The sequence below is a fragment of the Strix aluco genome, chromosome 12 (genome assembly GCF_031877795.1).
Source record: "Strix aluco isolate bStrAlu1 chromosome 12, bStrAlu1.hap1, whole genome shotgun sequence".
Taxonomy (NCBI): domain Eukaryota; kingdom Metazoa; phylum Chordata; class Aves; order Strigiformes; family Strigidae; genus Strix; species Strix aluco.
The window spans coordinates 7,197,710-7,217,389 of record NC_133942.1 but is presented as its reverse complement, the minus strand read 5'-3'; the positions used below and the strand labels follow the sequence as shown (position 1 = coordinate 7,217,389).

At 41.9% G+C, this 19,680-nt stretch overlaps 1 long non-coding RNA gene across 1 annotated transcript; it reads left to right on the top strand.

Annotated features, from left to right (window-relative positions):
- The first annotated feature begins 12,857 nt into the window (after nt 1–12,857).
- LOC141928755 (uncharacterized) lies at nt 12,858–14,522 on the top strand. Its single transcript, XR_012624857.1, has 2 exons — nt 12,858–13,757; nt 13,887–14,522. It is a non-coding gene; the product is annotated as an uncharacterized LOC141928755 (long non-coding RNA).
- The last annotated feature ends 5,158 nt before the right edge of the window (nt 14,523–19,680 follow it).

Here is a 19,680-nt window from a genome sequence, read left to right as displayed (position 1 = left end):
CTTCTCTTTGTTGCTGTGACCCTGCTTTTACTTGCTTTTTACTCATAGGTTATGTTTTTTAATATTAGGACAGTACTTATATTGAATCTTATTTTCCCAACCCTTCCTGTTCCTCTCCTTTACATCTCTCAGCATTAGCTAAACTCAATGTGTTTGTGAATTAACTATCCACAGGACCCCTTTCACTGTTTAGTTTATAGACACATCCTTTCCTTCTCTCTCATCTTCTCTATCTTTACTTTTTTCACCTTTTTACTCTTCCTTTGCCTTTACTCACCTCCCTTTGCCTAACACTTCAGCTGTTTCTGCTCCCAGTTTTATCACACCAGTGGAGAACCAGCAAGTTGGCAATGCATGAAACCACTTCACTGATGGCTTTTAGTATGTTTGCCAGTAGCCAGCTGAAGAACTAAATGCTCTTAAGCCAGAAAGAGTCTAGTATCACTGAGCTCCTTATTACTATGAGATTCAAACCACCCACTCCTTTCCCTTGTGTCAGGTGGTCTGTTTCTGCTTACTCCGCTTACCAGCATTAGTGCTGGTTTTGTGCAGTTACTGGCTAGAGGAGACATAGGGTCAGTCTTGGTAGCTAAGCATGATCAGATGTTTTGTTAAGTACACCAGAAATCCAGAGCATGAGTTTAGCAGCAGACTGGAAGAGAAGATACGGGCTTCTGTGAACTCGGAGCTGAGCAACTGTAGGCTGTAGGTTTGTTGCATGGCATGTGGAGGACTTATTACCTGTGTGTTCTTTATTATGTTATATGACAGCAACCCACAGAGGTGCAGCCTTTGGCCTAGGGCTCCCATTGTATGTGTGTGTTGTACAGAGGCAGAATAGAGTCTCAGCTTCTAGGAGTTGAGAACAGGTAAAAGAAGATGCCAAGAACAGGGTAACTGAGAGATAAAACTAGTGAGTCTGACTAGAGGTGGTTCAAGCACTGAGCGGGCACTGTGCTGGTGCAGAACTTAAGGGAGATGTTCTGTGGGAGCTCCTCACTTTCATTACTTATAGATTTACAAGTGCTCTAAGTAGAGAGACTGGGTTCAGAAAGTAGCAGGTGCTGAAACTGGTAGCTGTCCACGTGAGGAAGGCTGGATTTCACTATTACTTAAACATTGATGATTTCTTCCCCCTCTGAGGTCAATTATGCTGATTCTGCAAACTCGGATCCTAACCTGTGTAAAGTCTTCTTATTTTAGGGTCACCTTAATCAAGTGGGGTGAAAAATGTGTGCTGTAAGTCTGGCAATAAGATATTAGAATTTCTGGCTACTGGGTTGCTCTTTATTGCAAGCATTATTGGTTTAAATAAGTTTTTAAAAAATTCATGTGTGTTTTTATTTTTACTTCTACCACCATTTAGAAAACAATTTGGGTCCACATCAGGTTGCTGAAGGATACATTTTCTGATGAATGTAGCATAACAACAGTTGATCACTTTCGTAAGGCAAAAGACAAACAGCCCAGCTCCTGAGATGCGGCTCCAGGGCCAGCGTGTATTCTGGTAGAAAGATTGCTGTTATGGTACAGCTCACAGGGACGCAGTATTGAGCTGGCTTCTGGTGCTTGTGTTGCAACTGACTCCTTGTGTTATGTGCCTCTGGGGGGGTCATGTCATGTGCTGCTCCTGTTTGGCTCATGATTGAGCAGTTTAATTTGGAGATTTTTTTTTTTTTTTTAAATCTTGCAGCAATTGAAAAATCAAGTTAATCTACCATTATAAAGTATGATTACTTGGCTGGGTTTTATTTCTGATAATTTAGTTAAGTCATCTAAATAACAGAAAGATGGGAACAGCCAAAAGGTGAGATGGTTCTTATCACTAATTTTTTGTTATATTCAGGAGTTTTGCCTTAGCAGCAGGAAAATAAGCCATTCCTCATAACTGAATCCAACAGTGAACAGAGCTGGTTCAGCTGGTTTCTTGATCTTTCATTAAGAGCATTTGGAGTAAGCCTGAGCCTTACTGAAGTTACTGGAGCTTGTTAGCAAGCAACCAGCAGTCAGAGAGGAGAGCCATGGAAAGAAATCTTGGTTTTGGCCAAGATCTAGATCATTGCGTGATGTTTCCTCGTGACTCTCCTCATGACTTCTCTTTTTGTATTGATGGTTCAGCAGGTGGTTTGGCTCTGTGGCACAAGCAGAGCATGCCCTGCACACAGAGCTTTGTATCTGAAGTCTGGGTTTGTTTAGGTTGGATCCATTCCTCATTCTTCTCCACATTTTCTCTGTGCTTGAACAAGTGACAGCTTCTTTCTGCTTCCTCACTGGGAAGCTGAGAGGATAAATGCCTTATAAAGCTGAGAAACCGTTAAATGCTGTGTTAATAGGGATCATATACGTGCACTTAGGTAAACACACATCAGTAAAAATCCCCAGCTGCTGTTACAGTGGTTGTGTTACACCTTCCAATCCATATGAGGTGTTTTTGTTTGCACTTGCAGAAGGTGGAATAATAACGCAAAGTGGTACTGACTCTCACAGTCATTTTGGAAGGGGAAGACTGCTATAGTGCAGTTGTGATTTACACTTCAGCAGGGTTGGCTTTTCTATCCCCAAAAAACCTGGAGCAGGTGATTGAGTTAATCTTATCTGTTTTTAGGAGTGGGCTGGGTGAGTTATGGTTACTTCCTCCATTTCTTAGTGAAAAGTCAAAGCTGTTCAACCAATTGCAGGTCCAGATCTAAAACCAAAGAGTAAGAAGACTGTAGAAGCATTTTTTTTTCCCGTTTCTCTGTGTTTTCCCCCTCCTCTTTCCCCTCTGCTCCTTCCACCTCCCTCTTCCCTTTTCCCAGTCTGATGCCTGTATAGGTCCTAAATTCAGTCCTCATAGATAACACAGCAAGGACATTGCTGTATTATATTGCTAAATTACTCCTATTGTTTGTTCTTTGTCAATGTCTTGTATGACACATGGAGAAAGGAAAATGTTTAGAAAATAAGAATGTAAATCTGCCATAATTGCCAAATAATTAATGAGCAAGGTATGCCCATGACAACTAAGAGTTTACATATTATTACAGATTCCATATCAAGCATGTGGTGCCCCCTTTTCATGACAAATTAATGTGAACTATACCTATTCAGCTTGATTCATGTGTCAGTCTGAGCTTCACTCACCCAGGACATTCAGTTGCTTTAGAAGTACTTCTAAAAATTGCTTTGGTGGTGTCTGCTTCAGGCTAGATTTATGCAAAGGACATTTTCATTAGCCCAAAAGGAGCTGTTTATGGCAGCTGGAATATCAAGCCAATGAGATAAAGACTAAGATGCTTTGTATTTGAGGAGAATGGAAATCTCAACTCCCAAACGCAATGGGTTTACTGAAAGTTGGACAGAAGGTTTTGCCATCCCTTTTGAATCTGTTCTGCAGTGTGATTGTTTTCTGACTCTTTAAGAGAAAATTCACAAATGTAGGCAGAGGAATAAAATAAAAAATCTGAATGCTGGACAGTACACTGTGGGAGTGTCAGCCCTGTGCAGCTGTGGGAGATTCAATAATTTAAGAGCCAAGTCGACATGGGCTGGAGAGCCCTGCTGGGGTCAGCTCTGTCCTGCGCTGGCTCAGAGAAGCGCCAGCTCTGCTCTGCGCAGGCCTGGAGTGGCAGCAAGGCTTTGAGGAGAAACAGGCCTTGGACGAGAGGTAAGAAACTGCCAGGCTGTGCTAAGGTGGGTGGAACTGTCTGATGGGAGAGAGGTTTGGTGACTGTCTAGTTGTTGATTTGCTTATTATGAAGTAAGAGCTTGGATGAGAGCATAAGTATGTATTATTGTAAGAAGAAAAAGAGAGGTTAAAGAAAATAAACAGCCCCTGTCCTGCAGAAAGAAAGAAGAACACTGTGACATGGAATTATTTTGGCTGCTACAATTTACTACATCTTAGTACAACTTATTACATTACACCTTTCAATTATGATATTTTTGGATGCCTGCTCTGGTAAAGGCCAATTATTTTGCTGTATGTGATTGAGTCAAACTGGCAGAAAAGGGGTAAGAATGAATTCTAGTAAGGTGAGAATACCCAGTGAGTTATAGTATGCAGACCAGGCAAAGTGCATCTACAGGTAGAAGCTCCTGAGTCTGAATCTTCATGTAGTCAGCCTCCTATTAGGTTAATTAACATCTTATTCTATTTTGGCCATAATAATCAGATGGCCTTTACAGAAATTCAAAGTGAGGTTCGTTTCTTCTCTCCATCAGACATTTATCAGTTTATTACCAGTGTAGCCTGATAAAGGACTTGTGAGGATTGCAGTATTGACCACTTTCCTAGAGACACAGAAGAGACTTGCCCAAAAGTTGCACAGCAAGTCAGTGACTGAGGTAGGAGTGTGCTGCCCATGGCTCCGGTTAAAATCTTGTCATTCTGCTTATCTTTCTCACCTCACAGAGGGAGCATACAAGCAAGGTCTCTGTTTTGTGTATTGTTGGGTTTGTTCCTGCTGTGATAGGGAAAGAGAAGATTTTGTACTTCACTGTTGGTGTCCCTTTAGAGTCTCCTGCAGCTCTACAGAAGAAAGAGAAATTGAGGGGAAAATGCTTTCTGTCACTGCTGCTCAGAGTTGAAGAAGATGATTACTTCTCTCTTTGTGACTTCCAGAGCAGCAGTAGAACTTGCATTCAACATCATGACCTCTGAATAATACCTAGATGCACACATTCTGGCAAATGTTTATTGATTTCAGACTCCACTCGTTTCTCCTGTGCTTGAAAGGCTTGTGTAGCTGGATACAGCAGGGACTATGTTCCTGCTGAGATCTCCTTCAAAGTCTATAGCAGCAGCATGTAGTGTCTTAAATCCCAAGCTGTCTCCTTTGGAGATAGACCTGCATAAGAAATCTGGGCAAGACCATAATTTGGTTTACCTAGATCACTATAAATGAGGCTTTGAAGCCTGTCTTGCTGGGTTTGTCATCACATACTGTCTTTATTTTGGGTTCTGATGGAGGTGTATAATAAGAGAAATATTTTGGCATGTTTAACAGCTAGTGAGGTCATTCTCGGGAAGCATAGAGATGTACATGATATTGTTGTGTACATAGGAGGGTGAGGTGACTGGGGAAGTAATTTTGGTTGTACTTAAGCAGTTTTTGGCAAGGGCTAGGTGAACATGAATTCATAGCTGAAAATAAAATCAAACCATCCCTTCCCTAGAAGCTTGTCTGGATTAATTTCTATGCTGTATTCTAACAGGATGAAGTCAGGGAAGCCTTTCTGTGCTTGTACATGTTTTAAACACCACTCTTGTTAGACCCTTCTCTGTTTCTCCTGCCAACTGGCACGGCCTTCTTAAGTCATCACCATGCTATGCTTTGGGCAGAATTATCCTTGATATAATCTCACTGAGGTCAATGAAAAGATGAGTCTGGATTTCTGGAAATGCATTTTCTGCCCACCCTGCCTGTATTCATTTCTCCCCCTTGCCTTTGTCCATGACCTCACTCAAAAACAGTGTGGTTAATTCGGGAGTATTCTGGGACACTGGATTTGTACAGCAGATGCCATGGAAGGCGCACAGTGCTGGATGGATTGTTTTCTCTAACTAATGTGTATGTTAAGTACTAGGCTAAATCCTTTTGGATTAGATAAGTGAGAGGAAGAGAGGCTATTTCTAGAGGGTATTTTCTTTCCATGCCCCTGATTTTTGTGTACTGATTTTGCTCTGAACTGGAATCGGCATGTTTGGCACATTTGATCTTTTCAATCTGTTCCAATTATAAAGATTTGAAGTAGCATCCAAAAAAAGTGCTGATTCCTTCAGGATGGCACTCAGCAGTCAGCACAGCACTTTGTCACAGCTCTGCTTGCCAGCATGCTGCATGCTATTTATATCTGTTCTTATCTTTTGCAAGTCCTGGCTGGAGGAGAAGCCCAGCAGACTGGGGTCTGCAGATAGACCTCACAGGAGCCCTGGTGCTCCCATTCACATGTCATGGGTCCTGCAATAGCAACAATGTCTTTCATACAAATGCTCAGAGGTTCCTAAAACCAGCCACCTGGAACACCCAGGCCTTATTCCTTTGTGTGGTCTAAATACCTTTTTCTGGTCCAAATATATTTTTTTAACTTTTTGCTATATGCAGACTCTTGCATATTTGAATCTTGCATCAATCTGAGAATAATCATGGAAGTCAAACATTATACCTACACTAGTGTTAAGTGTGCAGTAAGGGAGTGAGGCCCAGAAAATTCAAGACACTTCCCTTCAGACCTGTTTCAAGTATGCTAAGTCTTTGAAAATGCAGTGGCTGGAGCATATGTGCTATCCCTTTTGAGGCTTTTTGTGGGGAACAAGCAGTCTTGGATTAGATAAGAGATGAGACAAGTGGATGCACAGCAAGAGAGAGCTGTGAAGCTGGAGGAGGTGGAAATAGGGGCTGAAGGTAGAGAAGTTAGAAATCTGCCTGGGAGGGCTGTGCAGAGGTGCTGTTGCAAAATAACTGTGAGAAGAAGGCACCATGAGTGCAGGATCAGAAAATAGCTTATATAGACTGTGAAATAGAAAGATGGGGCTGGGGAGGCAGCTGTGAGACGACAGGTGGCCTGAGAATTGAGGAAGATGGGGCTGAGCTCAAATGAGGGGAAGAAGGACATCTACAAGTAAATGTGGTAGTTAGGATCTCAGGATAAAATGACTGAAAACAATGTTGTGACTGTGAAGAGTGGGATTATCCTGCAGATGTGTCTTAGAAGTGGCATGTGTGGAAATAGACTTCATTTTACCTATAAAAGTCACCAAACTGAGAAGAATGAATGAGAGAGAAGACAAGATCAGCAGTGTGACCTGGGACTGTGAAGCAGAGAGAGGTGGGGCCTGGAAGGCAGATGCTCTGTGACACTGGGAAGGGGGTGTTGTGAGCAGAGCAGGGACAAGGCCATAGGGACTTTGAAAGGGAGGGACTGGGGTTTGGAGTAGAGGCTAATCTACCTATCTAGAGGAAACAGTGTTTGACCCTCGTAAATGCAGTACTCAATGCGTGCTTTCCCCGTGGTGTTTCATAACAAATAGAACCTTTGCAGAAATGCCTTGAGATAATTTCAGTTCCCATGTTTCTTCTAGTTTTCTATTATTCTTTCTCTGATTTGCAATTCCAGCTGGATCAGCTTTCAATGTGAGTGCCTAAAGTGACAAAATAGCTGCTAGGCTCACTTAACTGGGATTCTGCCTTTCCCCTTAGGAGGAGCCCCAGCCTTTTGCAAGAAGTAAGGACACATCAGAGCCCCAAATGTGCACTGGGGCTCCAGGCCAGTTCCACCTTTGCAAAAAGGAGTTTACTATAAACTGTAGGGTCTGTTACTGATTCTAACAGGGAGGAAGGAGTATCACGGCAAAGTCTCTTCTGTTACCTTTTTGACACTTCAATAAAATACCAGAACTACAATTCGAACTACACCCCTTTTTTTAAAAAAAAAACAAACAAAAAACAAAACAACCCAGAAACAATTACTATTAGTGAGTAATAAATGATACAGGCTGGTGAATTTACTTTGTTAGGATGTTTAGCTCTCTTCTCTGTTTCTTCTGCCTTTGTAGGCAGTTCTGGCATGGTTGAACTTCAGCTTAACAGACACTTCAGCTGAAATGTGATGTGTACGCTGTACATCATCCTGCACTAGCTGCAGGATCAGGAATGAGTCTGTCCTCTCAACTTCAGTTCAGCTGAGGCTGGAAGCATTGTAAAAGCAATGTATTTGCCCTTGGAGAGGATGGAAGGTCCAGTTTGTACCATGCTTCACTTCTTGTTCTCAGCTGAGGCACAGCATTTGCTGACTGTGACTGTTTCATTTCACAGCTGCAGGGTGAGCATAGAAACAATAGTGCCTACGTGAAGGAGCAGAGAAATGTAAGAGGGTAGGGGAAAAGCTGTTCCGTACAAAGACATGGGCCAAAATCTCCAGAGAACATCATCCATCTCTAGTCTTTACCCCACACACTCAAATACACACATATGCACACATGCACAGACTGGGAGCCTTGATGCACAAATAAAAGGAACAAAAATCGATATGTTGCTGACATTAGGAAAATGTGCCTTTCGTGCTGGGATCAGCTCTAGAGTGTGTAGTGAGCAGAGCTGTTACTAATGCTTTGGAGTGTGGAGCAGTTTGCTAACAACTGGCTACGTGAGAAAGGGCACAGCACCGAGGAACTGCTGACAACGGCGACGTGATGGGAGAATACCGAAAAGTATCAAAGAAGAACAAAGAACAGAAGCAGGACTATGTAGAAGGCCTTGCAGAAATCATAAAGGGAGAGATTGGTATTTAACCTTAGCAACCAATGTATCTAACCTTAGCAACCTATAAGGAGCTTGCTTTTTGCAATATGTATGAACTAATTATTGTGGATATAAAAGAAGTGTGAGTACTAATAAAGTTGAGCCTTTGTGCATTAAATGATGGCTGGGCTCCCACTGCGTTCTTTCAACAAGTGGTGACCCCGACGTGATCCGTGCCAAAGGACGTATCAGGCACCACAAAGGATAAAGACCAGAGAAGGTTGTTCAGGTCCTTAAGCAGCGAGGACGGCGAAAGGCGACTAAAAAGGCCCGCGCCCAGGGTGTCATAAGAGGTGAGCCCTGCTGATACGTGCTGCCGAGACCTGGAAAGGCTGCAACGGAAAAATTCAGGTATGGACAGGCAAGCGGCATATGATTTATTTGCATCCTGGCTGACACAACGCCGGGTTGAGGGAATAGATGTAAAAAAGGATCTTCAGGGGCTTTTAGCTTATGGGGTAGAGCAAGGTTGTTTTATTAATCCACATACAGTTCATGAGTTATCGGAATGGCGAAAATTTGGAGATAAGTTATGGGAATTAACATTGAATGATGATAAGACAGCAAAAAAGTTGGGAAAGTTATGGAGGATGGTTCATAATGAATTGCTCAGATATCAGGCGGAAAAAAGAGCTGCACAGGGCGCAGTTGCGGCAAAAGAGAAAAACACCAGATATGGGGAGGAGGAAACTAGGTGGCCATTACCGCCTACGTTTCGTGAGCTTGTTTTACCACCTTTACGTTCCGAAGAGACGGGACAGGAAAGCTCAGAACGAGTTCTCCCTACCGCTCCCCCCGCTTCTGCCCTGAGTAGCCCTGACGCATCCAGCCACACTGTGACGCCGGAAAGCGAGAATTCTACTCCAGGCTCAGAAGATGGGCTGGGGATAGAGATCGCTAAAGAAAGGTGTCGGGCTTGGAATGCATTGGCACGAGAGGGGTTAGAAAAAGGGGATGAGGAGATGACTCAGATGGCGACAGCAATGGCTTTTCCAGTTCAGTTTCAGCCGAACCCTGCTGGTGGAATAAATGCTACTGTTACGGCATTAGATTGGAAGCTTTTGTCACAATTGCGCTCTACAGTGAGTTCTTATGGTGTTACTGGTGAACCGACTCGTCAAATGTTAGATTATCTCTGGAGCACTCAACTTCTTTTGCCTGCAGATTGTCGGGGTATAGCAAAGTTAATTTTCTCTCCTAGTCAGTGGTTGTTGTTTAATGCGCATTGGCAAGCGAGAGTGTTAGAATCGATAGCGGTACAGCGGCAAGCAGGAGATCCATTACAAGGGATTACAATGGATGAATTAATGGGGTTAGGACCTTATGCTAGAGTAGAAGCTCAAGCACTGCTTGGTCCGGATAAAGTGAGAGAGGCAATGAGGTTAGTGAGAGAAGCCATAGAGCAAGTGAAAGAGCCAGGCGGAGTTCCAATGTATATGGGAATTAAGCAAGGGAGAGAAGAAACTTTGGGCAGTTTTGTAGATAAGTTGGTAAATGCAATTGAAAGAGCAAGAGTACCTCTCTACATGCAGGGTGCTCTCTTAAAACAATGTATTTCACAAAATGGCAATCCTGCTACAAAGAGTTTATTGAATACATTAAGGGCACATTGGACTGTAGAGGAGGCACTTGAAAAGGCGTCATCGATACCCACTGGACCTCAGGCTTTTCTTGTAGAGGCAATAAAGAAATTAGGGGAAGGAATGAAAGAACAGGCTCAGGCTACTCAAAGTCAGGTTATGGCAGCCCTTGCGCCTCTCCAGACTTCAGCAGCAGCAGCAGTTAAAGTGCAGACACCTCAAAAGGGGCAGCTGCGGTGTTACCGATGCGGAGCTCCAGGGCATGTACGAAAGAGTTGTACAGCCAGAAATGTATGGTGTCAAACTTGCCGATCCAACTCCCATAATGAGGGGGCTTGCCGCAGACGGTCGGGAAACTCCACACGGAGCGCGTTCGCCGGCCGCCGCGCAACGACGAAAATTGCAGCCGCAGCGCAGTCCTTCAACCCGCCACCCGGGGAAGTCTCGGGTTGGACCTGGCAGCAGCAGTAGATGTTATCCTGTTAACAAATAATCCTCAAACAATATCTACGAATGTACGAGGACCTATCATTATTAATGGGAGAGCCATGGGAGCTTTATTATTAGGAAGATCATCAGCATCGCAATGTGGACTATTTGTTTTACCGGGAGTTATTGATGCAGATTATGAAGGTGAAATCTATATTATGGCATATACACTGAATCCACCAGTAAAGATTGCACAGGGACAACGGATTGCACAGCTGGTACCTCTGCCACAAGTGACTCAAACAATACGACCAGTGACTGAAAAGAGTCGCGGAAACAAAGGCTTCGGATATACAGGAAGCCTGACCCTGCTAACACTGAATCTGAGTACGAGACCCAGGAAGACTGTTCATCTGTCATTTCAAGGTAACACAATAACTGTGGAAGGGTTGTTAGACACAGGCGCAGATTCCAGCATACTGTCGCCTTCTTCTTGGCCACAAGGCTGGCCGTTACAAGAGCATACTACCACCATTACTGGCGTGGGTGGTTTAACTTTAGCTAATCGAACGCCGCCCCTACAATTAATAATTGAAGGACAAACAGTCACAGCGGTGCTTGCTGTAGTGCAATTACCTCCAGGGGTAAACTGTTTAATTGGAAGAGATGTGTTAGCACAAATGGGAATAGTTTTGACAAACGATCACCATTTATTCTAATGGCCATTGCTTGGACTTTCCCGATCCCTATAACTTGGACATCTGACGATCCAATATGGGTAAAGCAGTGGCCACTAAAAAGGGAAAGTCTTGAGCAAGCACACTTGCTAGTACAAGAACAATATCAGCAAGGACATTTAAGATTATCTACTAGTCCTTGGAATACTCCGATATTTGTCATAAAAAAGAAATCAGGCAAATATCGACTTTTGCATGACCTTAGGGAAGTAAACAAACAAATGGAACCAATGGGGGCTTTACAACCAGGTATGCCGAATCCAGCTATGTTACCTTATGAATGGCCTATTTTGATTGTGGACTTAAAAGATTGTTTCTTTACGATTCCGCTTCATGAAAAGGACATGCGCCGATTTGCTTTCACTTTACCAACAATAAATAGAGAAGGGCCAGATCAACGGTTTGAATGGACAGTTTTACCACAAGGAATGAGAAATAGTCCAACTTTATGTCAGATTTTTGTAGATGCAGCCTTACAGCCATTACGTCAAAAATGGACTAATGTTATAATTTATCACTATATGGATGATATATTATTTGCACAGAAAGAACCATTTACAGAAACACAGATAAAAGAAATTGTAAACACCCTTGCAAAGCAAAGATTGGTAATTGCACCAGAAAAGATACAAAAAACAGCTCCATGGAAGTATTTGGGATTGTCTTTAATGAAACAAATAGTAACACCACAAAAATTGACAATTAATCCTGAAATTTCAACACTGCACGATGCTCAGAAGCTATTAGGAGATTTACAATGGCTAAAACCTATAGTGGGCATCCCAAATGAACTTTTACAGCAATTACGACCACTGTTAAAAGGAAATGACCCTGCACAGGTGGTGTCTTTATCAGCAGACCAGAGACGAGTGCTACAACAGATTATGGATCGTATTACTTCTGGACAAGTGCGTCGGAGAGATGCTGAGCTCCCCCTGGACATACTTGTGTGGATGGGTTCACAGCATTTGCTCGGAGCTATTACGCAGTCTAAAAAGAAAACGGGGGAGACATGGGTGCTAGAATGGATCACGCCAGCATTACAACAATCAAAATCTTTACTTCAAAGAATTGAGGCACTAGCAAATTTAGTAAAGAAAGGTCGTGTGCGAGTTATTCAAATAAGTGGAAGAGAACCTCAATTCATATACTGTCCAATGCAGAAGGAAACCATGCAGTGGTACCTGGCAAATAGCACAGCATTGCAGGAAGCCATGTTAAATGGGCCAATGATGTTGTCAACTGATCAATTATCTACGGAACCTTTGAGATGGTTAGGACAATTACATTGGATTGAACAGCCAAAAAGACAACAGGCGCCGATTCCGAATGCCATCACAGTTTATACAGATGCAGGAAAGAAATCTCGGACAGCAGCTATAACGTGGCAAGAAGATAATACATGGAAACACGAGATATTAAAAGCCACAGCACAAGACACACTACAAACTTTGGAACTATTGGCAGTAGTTTGGGCGATGGTTAAGTTTAATGAACCATTGAATATTGTAACTGATTCTATGTATGTAGCAGGAATAGTAGCAAGGATAGAAGATGCAGAAGTCAGGGAAGTACAAAATAAGCGTCTCTATGAATTGTTCTTACAATTACAGAGGGCCATAAAAATAAGGGAACAACCGTATGCTGTCATTCATGTTAGGAGTCATAAATGGGATATAGGACTTGGGGAAGGTAATGCTCGAGCGGACAAGTTGGTATCCACTGTTGTACATGTTCCCATGCCGAAAGACAAATTGGCAAAAGAAGCACATGACGTATTCCACCAGAATGCAAAAGGGCTAAAAACACAATTTGGCATCACGATGGCGGAGGCCACGGCCATAGTAAAAACATGCCCTGTTTGTAGTTTTCACAATAAAGGGGTTGGTATTGGAATAGGAGTCAATCCTAGAGGGACGAAATCTAATGAAGTATGGCAAATGGATGTGACTCACATACAAAGTTTTGGTAGACTTAAATATGTACATGTTACTATAGATACTTATAGCAAATATATATGGGCCTCTGCACAGAGTGGGGAAAAGGCCATACAGGTAATCAGACACTTAACATGTTGTTTTGCAATAATGGGAGTTCCGAATACTATAAAGACAGACAATGGACCAGCATATGTCGGAAGTCGAATGCAAAGATTTTTAAACAAGTGGGGAGTGAAGCATGTAACAGGGATACCGCATTCTCCCACAGGACAGGCCATAGTTGAGAGAGCAAATGGTACCTTGAAACGTTATGTAACAAAATATCAGGAAATACAGGATGTACAAGAAAGATTAGCAAAAACATTATTTGTAATGAATCACTTGTGTATATTTGGAGACGCAGAACAACCACCAGCTATGTTACATTATGAAAAGGCAAAAGTAAGTGAGGGAAGGAAAGAGATATGGGTAAATTATAAGGATCCAAAAGATGGATTGTGGAAAGGACCAGCTAAAGTAGTAATATGGGGAAGGGGATATCTTTGTGTTTCTACACCAACAGGCACTGTATGGGTTCCAGCGAGATGGGCGAAACCTGCCGCACCTCCCAATGACGCCGGAGGAGAGACAAGCTCATCGACAGCGACTGATTAACCTGGGGCAGGGGTTATGCTTGTGTCTCTACAGATGCCGGCCCTCGCTGGGTTCCTGCTCGGTGTGTTCGGCCTGTGCTGGAACCTGCATCAGGCTGAAGGATGGGTAGTTCCACAACCCAAGCAGAATATCTGGGTAACTTTGGTTGGCTTAGCAAACAGACTAACGCTACTTCTTTAGCTTTAAGTGGTCTTTTAACTGATGTTGATAGTGTTAGACATGCTACTTTACAGAACAGAGCTGCAATTGATTTTTTGCTTTTAGCGCAAGGACATGGATGTGAAGATTTTGAAGGAATGTGTTGCATGAATTTGTCTGACCACTCAGAATCTATTTTCAAAAGCATACAGCAGCTAAAGGATGGTGTCAAACATTTAACAGAAGATGATGGATTAGATTGGTTAACAAGGATGTTTAAAGGTTGGGGACTTTCAGGATGGTTAATATCTCTGATCAAGTCTATAGGGGTCATGATCTTGATAATTGTGACTGTGCTTTTGATGTTGCCATGTATTGTCAATCTTCTGCAAAGGGCCCTGCAGAAGACTGCCTCTGCAATATTTTTAGCACAAGTGCAAAAAGAAAACGGGGGAGATGTGGAGCAGTTTGCTAACAACTGGCTACGTGAGAAAGGGCACAGCACCGAGGAACTGCTGACAACGGCGACGTGATGGGAGAATACCGAAAAGTATCAAAGAAGAACAAAGAACAGAAGCAGGACTATGTAGAAGGCCTTGCAGAAATCATAAAGGGAGAGATTGGTATTTAACCTTAGCAACCAATGTATCTAACCTTAGCAACCTATAAGGAGCTTGCTTTTTGCAATATGTATGAACTAATTATTGTGGATATAAAAGAAGTGTGAGTACTAATAAAGTTGAGCCTTTGTGCATTAAATGATGGCTGGGCTCCCACTGCGTTCTTTCAACATTGGAGCAGTAAAAAATTATTAATAATTAAATACATATGCCTTTTCCGTTCCACTTTTCCTGAAATACATGCTATTATAGATCATGCTATCCCAGAGGCCATTAAGAAAATGGACACACTTAGTGTTGACATCCTTTTTAAAAAAAAAAAAAAATTCAGTTTCTTTTACTCTTTCCTATCCCAGCAATGCTGTCCTTATAAAAATTCTGAGATTGAAGATCTGACACCAAGAAAAATAATTTATATCAAATAATGCTATCTCTCAGACTTTCACCTGTTTGCCAGAGCTCCCCACTGTCTGGATTGGAAAGTTTATTTCTGTATAGCAAATGCAGAATCAAAGCAAAGGGGTTTTGAAAGTTTTATATTCTCATGGTTTTGGGCTCCTGGCTTGCTCTGATAATGGAATTATTTAAGAAGTCACTGCTGCTTTTGGGATGTTAGGGCTTACAGGACATTGAATGAAAAGTCAATGAGTAGTGGAAATAGTGAAATTTACTCACTCTACAAATGCATTTAGGTAGTGGGACACTGTCCTCCTTTAAGATAATGGAAAGTGTTGCAAAAATAGAAGGTTCTGATTCCTAGAGTGATGTGTGCACCAGGCTGTCGATGAATTAGTGCAGGCCATTTATAACCATCAATGTAAAACGGTCACCAAAAAGTTCTCTCATGGATGACATGCACTTTTTGCTTATAGTGATATGTAGCAGGTAGTCTCTCAACGGAGAGGACTGTCTGTATAATATAGATCTTACCACCCTTCATAAGTACAGAAACCGATGAAGAAACTCAAGTGATTTGCCTCAAGCTCTCTCTGAAATGTGAAAATTCCAAGAGTTAATTCATAAATGAAGGACCAATAACTAAGGTTTTAGGACTAAGCACTGTAATTTTGTGTGGTATGAGATAAAAGAGCACAGAGGTGGATAAGGAACGGGAAGAGTTTCTCTGTCGGCTCTCAAGGCAGAGCAGGAAAAGCACAGTGGCAGCAGGAGATGAGTCATTTTGCAGGGAGGGACTTGCAATGGACTTTTTGCACATAGGGAGCTGGGAACAGTTGTAGTGTCTCCAAGGGCAATGGTTGAAAAGAATAGATTTAAAACCTGATCTACAGACCACAGAAATCACCATAATGATTTTATTTGGCTTCAGTTGTTTTCTCTTGTGCAGGGAGAGTGATTTCTTTCAGTAGCACCAATAACCTTAAGTGCTGCATTCCTGTATAATTGCAGGGGGACCTGGGTGCCTTCTGTGTCTGAAGTTCTTTTCAATGCAGTGTTTCCTGGTGCTAGGCAGTGAGGGCCAGGGGTATTTCTGTGGGCTCTCCTTGTCCATATATGAGCTCTCAGTGGGATGATATGACTGCTCTGCTGCCGCCTCTACACCAGCTCGGTCCTGCCGCATCCATGCAGTCATGGTGTGAGGGAGTGCGAGGGTGCAGCAGCTCATGCTGGGAGGGAGTGCTTAGCAAACACTGCTTACTCTGCGGCTGCACCCATACAGGGAAACTAATTTGCTTCATCCTGAATTGAATTAATTGCTCTTTCTACAATAGTTGATTATTCTTTTTGAATCATTAGTTTTCTTAAACTTTGGGATTACAGACAATTTTTAGAATGCCAGACTTGGAGATAATAAAACGTAAAGTTGGATTTCATTATTTATTAGTTCTTCTGACACTTCTTTCTGTTATGACAGTCTTGAAGGTGTTCTCTCTGAACTAGTGTTAGTCCCACTTCAGCACATCTTTGTCCTCCAGACATATTTAGCAAACAGAGCATTTGATGTGCTGTCAAGACATGCTGTGACAGAAGAGCGGTTGGCAGGGTAGAGAGAGGTTAGCAGTGCTGCGGGGTGTTTGGGCAGAGCTGGGTTTGGATTCCATGTGACTGCCAAGTGCTCTGGGAAGTGCTGTCTAACGTGCCTTTTGTGAGAAACAGTGATAACTGCTTGGTAGTTTCTGCTAGGAGAGCTTATCTATATGCAGGGATTTAAAAATAAATAAATATTCAGTTTTATCTTTGTTAATCATAACTGCCCCAAAAACATAAGCAGGAGAAGGTGACTAGTAATTAACACATGGGTAAGAACAATCATGCTGGAGCAAACAAGGGTCCTTACACTCAAATACCTAATCTCTGATGATAGTTGGTAATACATAAGATGCTTAGGGAAGAACATAAGAAACGGAATAGTACTCAAAATGCAGGTGTATCAGAGATTTCTGCAAGAGAAACTCATGTCTTCTGTTTTGCTTCAGCTTTTTAATAGTTCCAAACATATTTGCCTCTGAGTGTCTAACACTTTCACAAACCCTTTCATGATGACTCTCATATTACTTTCTTTAGGGATAGTAAGTAATCTCTTGATAAATATATATAGTTAGCATTGTTTTACCCTTGTGTGCGTTACTGTGTTTTAATATTGAATCTGAATGCTCATTCAGCGTTGTGGTATCTTTCTGAAACTCCTTGCAGTCACATTTAGATTTAATTACCCGAAATAACTTTGTATCTTTACCAAACTAATCAAGCAAGTTTCTTATTCAAGTCACTTAATTGTGTGACTGCAAGGCATTTTAGCTTTGAGAGAGACATTTCAAATGGATATATGTTTTGAATATAAATACAGATTTTCATGCTGATATTATTCTGCTAATGATGGCATAGCTTTGCTAACTATTTTTGCAGATTTAAATGTCTAAATAAAATGACCAAGGCTAAAGTCCAGGACTTTTAAAAATATGATTACACCTGTGGATAATGGGTAGGCAACCTCCTGTGTCCAGTATCAAATTTCACATGTGTGCACAGGGTCAACACAATCTACTTAGACTCCCTGTTCTTGTTAATGCAGTTCCTGCATTTAGAGAGGAATGCGTATTTCCCATGGAGATTAGGAAGCAATACTGAAAGAACATTTATTTAGATATTTAAAGTGTAGTCTTGATTTTACATCTTTAACTTTAGATGGCTATAGTTCAATATACTGAAGTAATTTAAATATTGTGGCAGTAAGTAGAGAATTGGTAATAGTTGATAATATAGTTGCTCTAGAATTATTTGCACTGATAAAATTGATTCCCAAAAAAGCAGTGCTGGGAGAGCAACCACAAATGAACTTCACAGGACAAGCTCGATATCTGAAAGTAGTTTTTAATCTTGTATGAATTTTAAAGCATAGCAAAGGCTTGATTAAATCATAAAGAAAGCAAAGTCTCCTTTCCATAAAGATGTAATAAAATAAGAGAGTAATAAAGCATTAATAATATAACTTTCCTTACAGACTACTGGCTTAAAATGGTTTCAGTAAGTATGAGCTGGGTGAAAAAGGCAAAATCTTTGGAGAATTAATTTCTTTAAAGGGAACTAGAGGTTCTTGCAGTAGAAAATAACAGATTTAAAAGAAAGCAAATTGAATGTAAAGGTGCCTCTCGTGGTCTATAGCCAACCGTAGCTGCTTTGGGATGCACAAACTATTTATCATGGGAGCAGCCATCAGTCAAGCCATTTTTCATGTGAAAGAATACACTCAAGACATCACACCTTTTACCTCAAACACTCCAGAGTTTGTTTGATATGAAGTACTTAGCCTTGCTGTGAATGAAGCCTACTGAATGTTTAATAGCTCATGTTGATAAAAACCTGCTTTGTTCTTCCCTGGTGGCAGCTGCATTGGAGGGCTGTATGCCTACTGTGGGGCTGCCCCTAGCTGCGCTGGCTGAGCAGGGCTGGTTGGTAGTTGTATGAGATTAGTTTGTGCCACTGTGTGTGTTCTTTGAAGCTGAAATTTGCATATACTATCTCTGGGGTTTCTTTTTGCATTGTAAGAGAAATATTTTTAATGAATAGCAAGAATGCGTTTCTTTAACCAGGGGTTTGCTTTTTGCACATGTAGCTGGTATGATCACAAGTGCAGATTTACCAAACAAACTTCAAAATTCTTCTAGAATATTTGGTAATTTCTCAAAAACAGACCTGGCTAAGCTGATGCCCTCTTCTTATAAATTCATCTGCTGACCTCTTCTATCTATGTTTTGGGATTATGAAAAATAGATGGCTAATATTTATAGGCATACACAGTATGCTGGAGCTTCCCTGCTAGAGTCTCTCAACACAGAGCCATCGTGCCTCAGTGCTGAGCAGCTCAAGGGCAGAAAATGCAGTGGGGTTGTGGCCTGAGAAAAACCAGGAAGGATTGTTTGAGACCATCAAGTTCTTAGTCACTTGATGTAAAAACAAATCAATTTCCTAGGATATGAAGTTAGTTCTGTAAGTCACTGTGTCTGCTTTGTCCTTTTCAATTACTTCATTTGAAAGTCAGTGGCTATTTAATAGGAGTTTTCAAAGGCTCCTTTCCAGTGCATCCCCAGGGAAAATGATTTGAGGGAAATGGAGAGAAGATGACTTGGCAGCACTAATTCACCATTAGCTACCAATTAGATTTGTGGATGGTCAATATCATACACAGAAATAATGCAGAATGACTTAATTCTCTGCTTAATAATGCTGGCCTGCTTCCCTTTCTTGTTAGCCCACTTAAAAGCACTTAAAAGTAGAGAAGAGAGGAAGATACTAGCCAGCTCATTTTATGTTGGTTTTCTTTACCTTTGAATGCTTTACCTTATGAAGTGGGACTTGATTTTGCCTCCCAGATCCGGTGAAAATCACAGTCACCGCCTATCCAGGGGCCTTTTGACACAGGTGAGACAGGTGTGTTTTTTCTCAGACTGGTTTGTAGATGGTGCCTTCAGCAGTGAGGGCAGAGGGTGACAGGGAGCCAGAGAGGCCTCATTAGTGTTTATCCACAGGGATCTCACCTGAACTGTGGACTGCTGCTGTGTGTGCAAGACTGCAAGAAATTGAGCTTGCTTGACTGGAGAAAGCCATGATCCAGTAGTCAGTGTAAATAAGAACAGGATTAAATTATCACTGTGACATGATACTGGCCACAGTTCATTTTCAGGGCTAAGTCATACTCAGCCTCATGTCAGCTAACGCTCAGGACTGACATGCACTTGGCAGTGCCTTAAATTGCAAGAGATAAAACAGTTGTGACCCTTCGCCCTGCTTCTCTATGTGCCAGAGAGCTCAATGGGCCACAAATCAGCACCAGACGGGTTGTA